This window comes from Onychomys torridus, chromosome 7, assembly GCF_903995425.1.
Source record: "Onychomys torridus chromosome 7, mOncTor1.1, whole genome shotgun sequence".
NCBI lineage: Eukaryota > Metazoa > Chordata > Mammalia > Rodentia > Cricetidae > Onychomys > Onychomys torridus.
The window spans coordinates 26,645,047-26,651,651 of NC_050449.1; the positions used below are offsets into that span (position 1 = coordinate 26,645,047).

The following is a 6,605-nucleotide window of genomic DNA, read 5'->3' on the forward strand; positions in this document are numbered from 1 at the left end:
TGGCCTATTGAGAATGGAAGACAAGCCTAGCTTGTTAGCTGCCAGGGCCCATGCTCTGATTGCTCTGACGCTAACAACCCTAGCAACAAGCCCTCTCTCATCACACCATACCAACTCCACCACAGCTAGCGTACACAAGTCCCTCCTTCTCCATCCCAGTAGGAAGACTTTCTTCTCTGGAGGATCAGGATATCAGAGTTTCCCATCCTGTCTCCTTGACTTCTTTTTATTCCCATTGCCACGTGTGCACTTTATTGACTCCACTGTGGACAGATGTATGTAGGTAACATGTGCATATATGTAGAGTAAAAAGCTCAAAGCTTCAGTCTAGGGGGAGGGCCAGCTGTGGACTGGAGCATAGGGCAGGACTAGAATCCAGGATGTGGCATTCTCTGTTAAAAGGCTTGAAAGAGTCCCACAGAGGTGGTGGGGACAACAGCGATGCAGACAATGACCACTGGACTCGGAAGATCAGGGAGCTGATATTCCGGCATTTGGCAGTGGAGGCGTAGGCCTGGGCTCCAATCCCATCACCCACCGTCTTCCTGTCCCTGGACTTCACAGCGTAGGCATAAAAAATGAAGCTCCAGTGGCAGCAGGTGTTCAAGACAGACTGACTGCATGGTCAGGCACAGAGGCCTCTCTAGGCTTGTTGATCATGGTGGTTCTCATAACAGCTGAGTTGTGGGGGTTCCCCCTGCTCAGTCACTGCACACTCCTCTTTGATTGTCTCCCAGTCTGGGGGAGTCTGGCACTGGTGGCCAAGAAGGCTTGGGAATTACGGCTCATGGTACTGACTCAGAAACAATCGACCCATCTCCATGACGTCTTGTTAGGGCCAAGTCCTGTGGGAACACACTAAATAGATGGCTCCCTTCTGCTGCTCAGTCTGCTTACAAAAGGGAGGTCCAACCTTGGGCTTGGCATGTGGAAAAGACTGGAGTCCTGTCACTTTTGAAATGGCCAAAGCAGTAGTGGATCTGTGCCAGAAGGGGCACAATGGGCGGGCCCTTGGAAGCTGCCCTTCCCCCTCCACTGAGCACTCTAGGGCAGCAGTGTCCTTTACAGCGAAGCTTGCTGTCCTTATCCTCTCCCAGAAGCTCCAGACTAGCTGAGAGGATTCGCCTGAAGAGGGGAAAAAAAAATGGGCCATGAAAGAGGGAATTCCTAATCTCCTCCCAAAAAGAATTCACTCATTTGCAACAGAGCTTGGGGAAGTAGGTGTTAAATAGGAGCCATGGATGACAGGCCCAGCTGATCAAGTCCAAGCTAAACCACACACTGGCTGTTGTGTGGGACAGGAGCTCAGACTACAACAGCATTTTCTCTTGGAAGAATACCAAGTGCTGACCTCAGAAACCATTTCTATACAGGAGACATGATTTTATTTTATTTGTCAGTGGAGCGATTTATGTACCTGGAAATTCTTGAAAACAGATAAGCAACCACCTAGTATTTGTGGTCAGAAGGAAGGAAGAAAGCCCTGCAGAACCACAGACTGCCCAGGATGACTGTTAAGCAACAGAAGTTGGGACTCCCAGAGCAGCAACATCAGATTCTTACTACTGTGAGGTGAAGAGGGGGAGATGGTATCATTGATCCAGAGTTCCAAAACAGGAAAGTTGCTGAGGCAGGGGAGTGGGAGGGGAAGGGGGAGGAGGGTAAAAGCTTTGAGACATTAGATTTTTTAAATATTTATTTTTATTTTTAATTATGTATATTGAGATGGTATGGACAAGAGTGCTGGTGCCCCTGGAGCTGGAGTTATAGGCTGTCATAAACCACCCTATGTGGATGCTTAGACTTGAACTTGGGTCCTTGGCAAGAGCAGTGTGGGAAAAGAAAATTTTTAGTGTCCTATAAAGAAGCACAGGAACAGAGCCAAGGTAATTCTACATAATGCGCTACATAGTGAGACCTTGTCTCAAAATAATAATAATAATAATAATAATAATAATAATAATAATACCAGCTTAATGTATCATTTTCTCTGGTGCTTAATTGTCATGTCCCTTAAGTGTCCAAAATCCACTATTAACACTGGCAGTAAAAGGCCACATTGAGCGACTGACTTGGAAACAAAATTTAAAATGGTTAAGGACTCTGAAAGTAGAAGGTCAGTCGGTGACGGCTGTTGTTCATCAGTCAGGCATGCCCATTCCACCAGAGCTCTGGTCTTGAAGATCAAGAAGGAATTGGAAGCAAGAGATGGCTCAGAGGTTAAGAGCACTGACTCTTCTTCCAGAGGTCCTGAGTTCAATTCCCAGCAACCATATGGTGGCTCACAACTATCTGTAATGAAATGCCCTCTTCTGGCATGTAGTCATATATGCGCTATACATAACAAATAAACAAAAAAACAAACAAATAAATAAATAAATAATCTTTAAAGAAGAGATTGACTTTATTAAAGACATCAAGACTAACAAAAACTTGGGAATATCCTGTGTCCAAAACAGAGAATCTTGTAATGACAAGTGTAAATTTATGTCGATAATAGCCTTAAAGATGAGTAAGTGAAACAATCCAATGAAGAGACTGAGATTCTACTACTATTCAAATTGACCTATAGGTCACTATAATCCCCATTCGAGAACCCACTGATTTCTCTGTAAAACTTAATAAGCTTCTTTTAAAACTCTTATGGAACTGTAATGCACCCAAAATTAAGAAAGTTGTTCTTGAAAAGGAAGAACAAAGTGGTAGGACTCAAGTTTCCCAACTTTAAATCTTACAGCAAGAGACTAGGGAGATGAGCTAGTCAACAAAATGCCTGCTGTGTGGGCGGGAAGACTTGAGCTCCCATCCCTTGTACCCACTTTTAAAAGACAAGCTTAGTCTCCTGTGTCTGATACACAAGCAGTGTGGGTGTAGAGACAGGCAAATCCCTGGTACTAGAAGGCCAGGCAGTCCAGAAAAATCAGTGAATTCAGGGAGGAAAATGCTGCCTCAATAAACATAAGGTAGAAAACAATAGAAGAACAGATACCTGCCATTGACCTCTGATCTACACACAGGTGCGTGCATACACATGTACGTATACACACACACACACACACACACACACACACACACACACACACACACACAATGTTGTGAGGTATTAATAAAAGTTTTTATCAGCCATCTGGGGCCTGCACTTGTTCCAGATGCAAGTGCAGTCCCCAGACTTTCTCAGGGTGGACTTTTAACCACATCTTGGGTTGACACCCCTCAGTTAGCAAGAACAGCCAGAAGCAGAACTACAGAAGCCAAAAAGCAAGGTCACTACATTTGGGACTCTGATGGATTAGGTCTTTCATCTCCTCTTGGCAGGTGTTGCTGCCTATGTGCTGGGTTGTAGCAGGAATCTTAAAAGGTCTTATTAATAAAATCAAATCTGAGGCCAGTTATTGGGGTGAATGCTAGAAGATCAGAGAAGCAGAACAAGCCACAGTTTCCTCACCTCGCCAGTTCCTCAGCTGGTCATGTTTCCTCAGACTGTATGCTTCTGAGTCCTCATCCAGAATGAATCTCAGCTGAACTGTGTTGCTCCAAAGGCTGAATGCTAAACCAGCCAAATGCTCAACTAACTCTGGTGCCTGGTTTTCACACCTTATATATCTTTCTACTTTCTGTACATATATATATATATATATATATATATATATATATATATATATATATATATCTTTCACTCCCTGGGATTAAAGGCTGGGTTTCTGGGATTAAAGGCGTGTGTTACCAGGCCTAGCTGTTTCTAAAGTGGCCTTGAACTCACAGAGATCCGCCTAGCTCTGCCTCCTAAGTGCTGGGATTAAAGGCGTGTACCACCACCACCTAGCTTCTGCTATAGCTTGCTCTGACCTATTTTCTAGCCACCATTTTTGGTTCTGTATCTAGTGGCTGTCTGTTCTCTGACCCCAGATAAATTTATTAGGGTGCACAATATTTTGGGGAACACAATACCACACTGGGTTCCAAGGTGCGAGTGGTATTTCCATCATGGCATCAACTGTGCTAAGGTCTGGGGGCCTGTTACAAAATAAAAATAAATACAATACTAAGAACTTGGTAGCCCAGGCTGGCTCTGCCTCCCGAGTGCTGGGATTAAAGGCGTGTGCAACGAATGCCCGGCTGAAAATTATTTTTTAAAGTATTAAAATGGGATTAAGTATTGGCCTTAGTATAAAGACTTATTTTTTCCACTTAAAATTTGTGTGTGTGTGTGTTTACTTTAATATAAGTGAATATTTAATTATATTTAATATAATTCCAAGAGCCCCTGAAAACACGGTGAGATTCAAGTGCTGGGCCTTTTGAGTCCAACTTATTAAGTTGGCCCTGGTCTTTCTGCCTTTTTCCCCTAGTCCCCAGTCTGTCCACAACAGATACTCAAATGCTTCTTTTTAATGAAATTAAAGTTCTAGACCCACCTACTCAAAAAACAAAGTAGTTTAAGAATCAAGTGAGAAGCCAGGCAGTGGTGGCCCACACCATTAATCCCAGCACTTGGGAGGCAGAGCCAGGCAGATCTCTGAGCTGAAGTCCAGCCTGATCTACAGAATGACTTCCAAGACAGCCATGGCTACACAGAGAAACCCTGTCTCAAAAAAAAAAAAAAAAAGAAACCAAATATCAAATGAAAAAGGAGTTTCAGAAGCACTTTATAAACTGAGAGTTCTAACTGGGTATGGTGGTCTAGAGACAGGTGGATTTTTGTAAGTTCAAGGCCAGCCTGGTCCACATAACAAGTTCCAGGACAGACAGTGTGACATCGAGAGAACGACAAGAACAACAAAAATACCTGAGAGTCTAGACAAATAAAAGGAATCTGGGGTGAGGAAAGATTGTTCTCCGCGGGGCTGGAACTAGCATATCTTCCATAGAAGGAAGGGCGCCCCGCCGAAGATATCATTAAATTGGGAAGCAGAGAAAAACTTGGTCTTCCTCAGCATTTTACGGAGGCTCAAGCCTGCGGAGTGCTCGCAGAGAGATCTGGACAGCTGTCAGGAGAATCAGTAGGGAGGACGGACAAACATATGTGAAGACACAGGCAGCATCAGACTGCAAAAGCTGATCCACAGGCCCAGCTCCACCAGATGGCAGTGTGTCAACGGGGAGCCTGACTGGAAGACTGGGAGCCCAATTCCATGACCCTCTGCTGGTGCTGGAGCAGAGGACTGTTTGCTCAGATTGCTGCTGATAGTGTTTCTTCTCATTGTCTAATGAGGATTTTTTTTTCCCCCTTAACAGCAAAGAATACAAAAGTGAGTCCATTACTATATTCTTTACCCACGGTAAAAACTGTGATTGGGACTGGGAGTTATGACATAGAAACAAATCTGTAATAGGGATAGGCACTATGTACCAAGGAAATCATCAGCATTGTTATTGTCAACTACAGACATCACTGGATTGACCTTCCAGATTGTTTGAGTGATGCTGTAAATTGTACAGACAGCCTAGGCTAATAGTCATTCCAAGAATCTTCTCTGTGAGGACAAGAGCCTTGCTGTGTCAAAGGTCATACTCACCAGGCAGGCAGTTTCCATCCTCCCCCCCCCCCATCCCCCACTCCCACCCCACCACCCCACCTCCCCACCCCCCATCCCCCACTCCCACCCCACCACCCCACCACCCCACCCCCACAGCCAAGGACATGCAGAGAACTGCTGCACAACCCCATCACACTTGCTGATGTAAGCTGCCAAACAGCTACTGGAGCATGAGGCTTGCTGTTAGGACACTGGTCTCACTCGGTTAGGGCTGCCATAGCAACCTGCTGCAGACTGAGTGACTGACACAACTCAAACTGATTCCTCACAGTTTGGCAGGCTGCAAGTCCAAGTTGGTAGGACTGGCTTCTGAGATCTCTCTTTGGCATATGGAGGCCATGTTCTCCCGCGGTTTTCAGACAGCCTGCTCTCTGTGCTTATCAGTTCTGCTATTTTGTTTTCATGTGTGGCCGTCAGGCTGGGTTAGAAGCTACTCTAATACCTCATGCCTCCAAATCTGGACAGATCCCACAGTGCCAGGGCTTAGGGCTTCAGCACACAACCCTTGGAGGGTCACAGCTGAGCCTGTGACAGTAACACTCAAATTCTTACTCTAACCCTGCCACTGACTGAGTGGGCAATGTGCTGATGCTAACTAACTAAACAAGTCACTCTCAAGGCCGCAGAATGCCTGGCTATAAAACTGAGGTGGTGCCGGGTGGTGGTGGTGGTGGTGGTGGTGGTGGTACACACCTTTAATCCCAGCACTCGGGAGGCAGAGCCAGGTGGATCTCTGTGAGTTCGAGGCTAGCCTGGGCTACCAAGTGAGTTCCAGGAAAGGCGCAAAGCTACACAGAGAAACCCTGTCTTGGGGAGAAAAAAAACAAAAAAACAAAAAACTGAGGTGGCTACCTCTAACCCCTATGGTCTCGGTCTGTGGTTACTTCAGTTTGAATTATAAGTCTGAAGTTAGCAAAATGAAGAGCAGCTACAAAGGACAATTGTCTACTTGCATGGACTTCAGTATGTGTCTGCTCACCTGTGTCTTCATAAACTCACATCTGTAAAAATGCCTTCATTAGCAAGGCCACACTCTGAGCAAAACAGAGTAAGAACGTATGTTGGGTA

The 6,605-nt window shown here is 45.3% G+C and overlaps 1 pseudogene; it reads right to left on the bottom strand.

Annotated features, from left to right (window-relative positions):
* Positions 1-368: 368 nt before the first annotated feature.
* Positions 369-789, bottom strand: LOC118586802 (annotated as a pseudogene).
* Between the last annotated feature and the right edge of the window lie 5,816 nt (positions 790-6,605).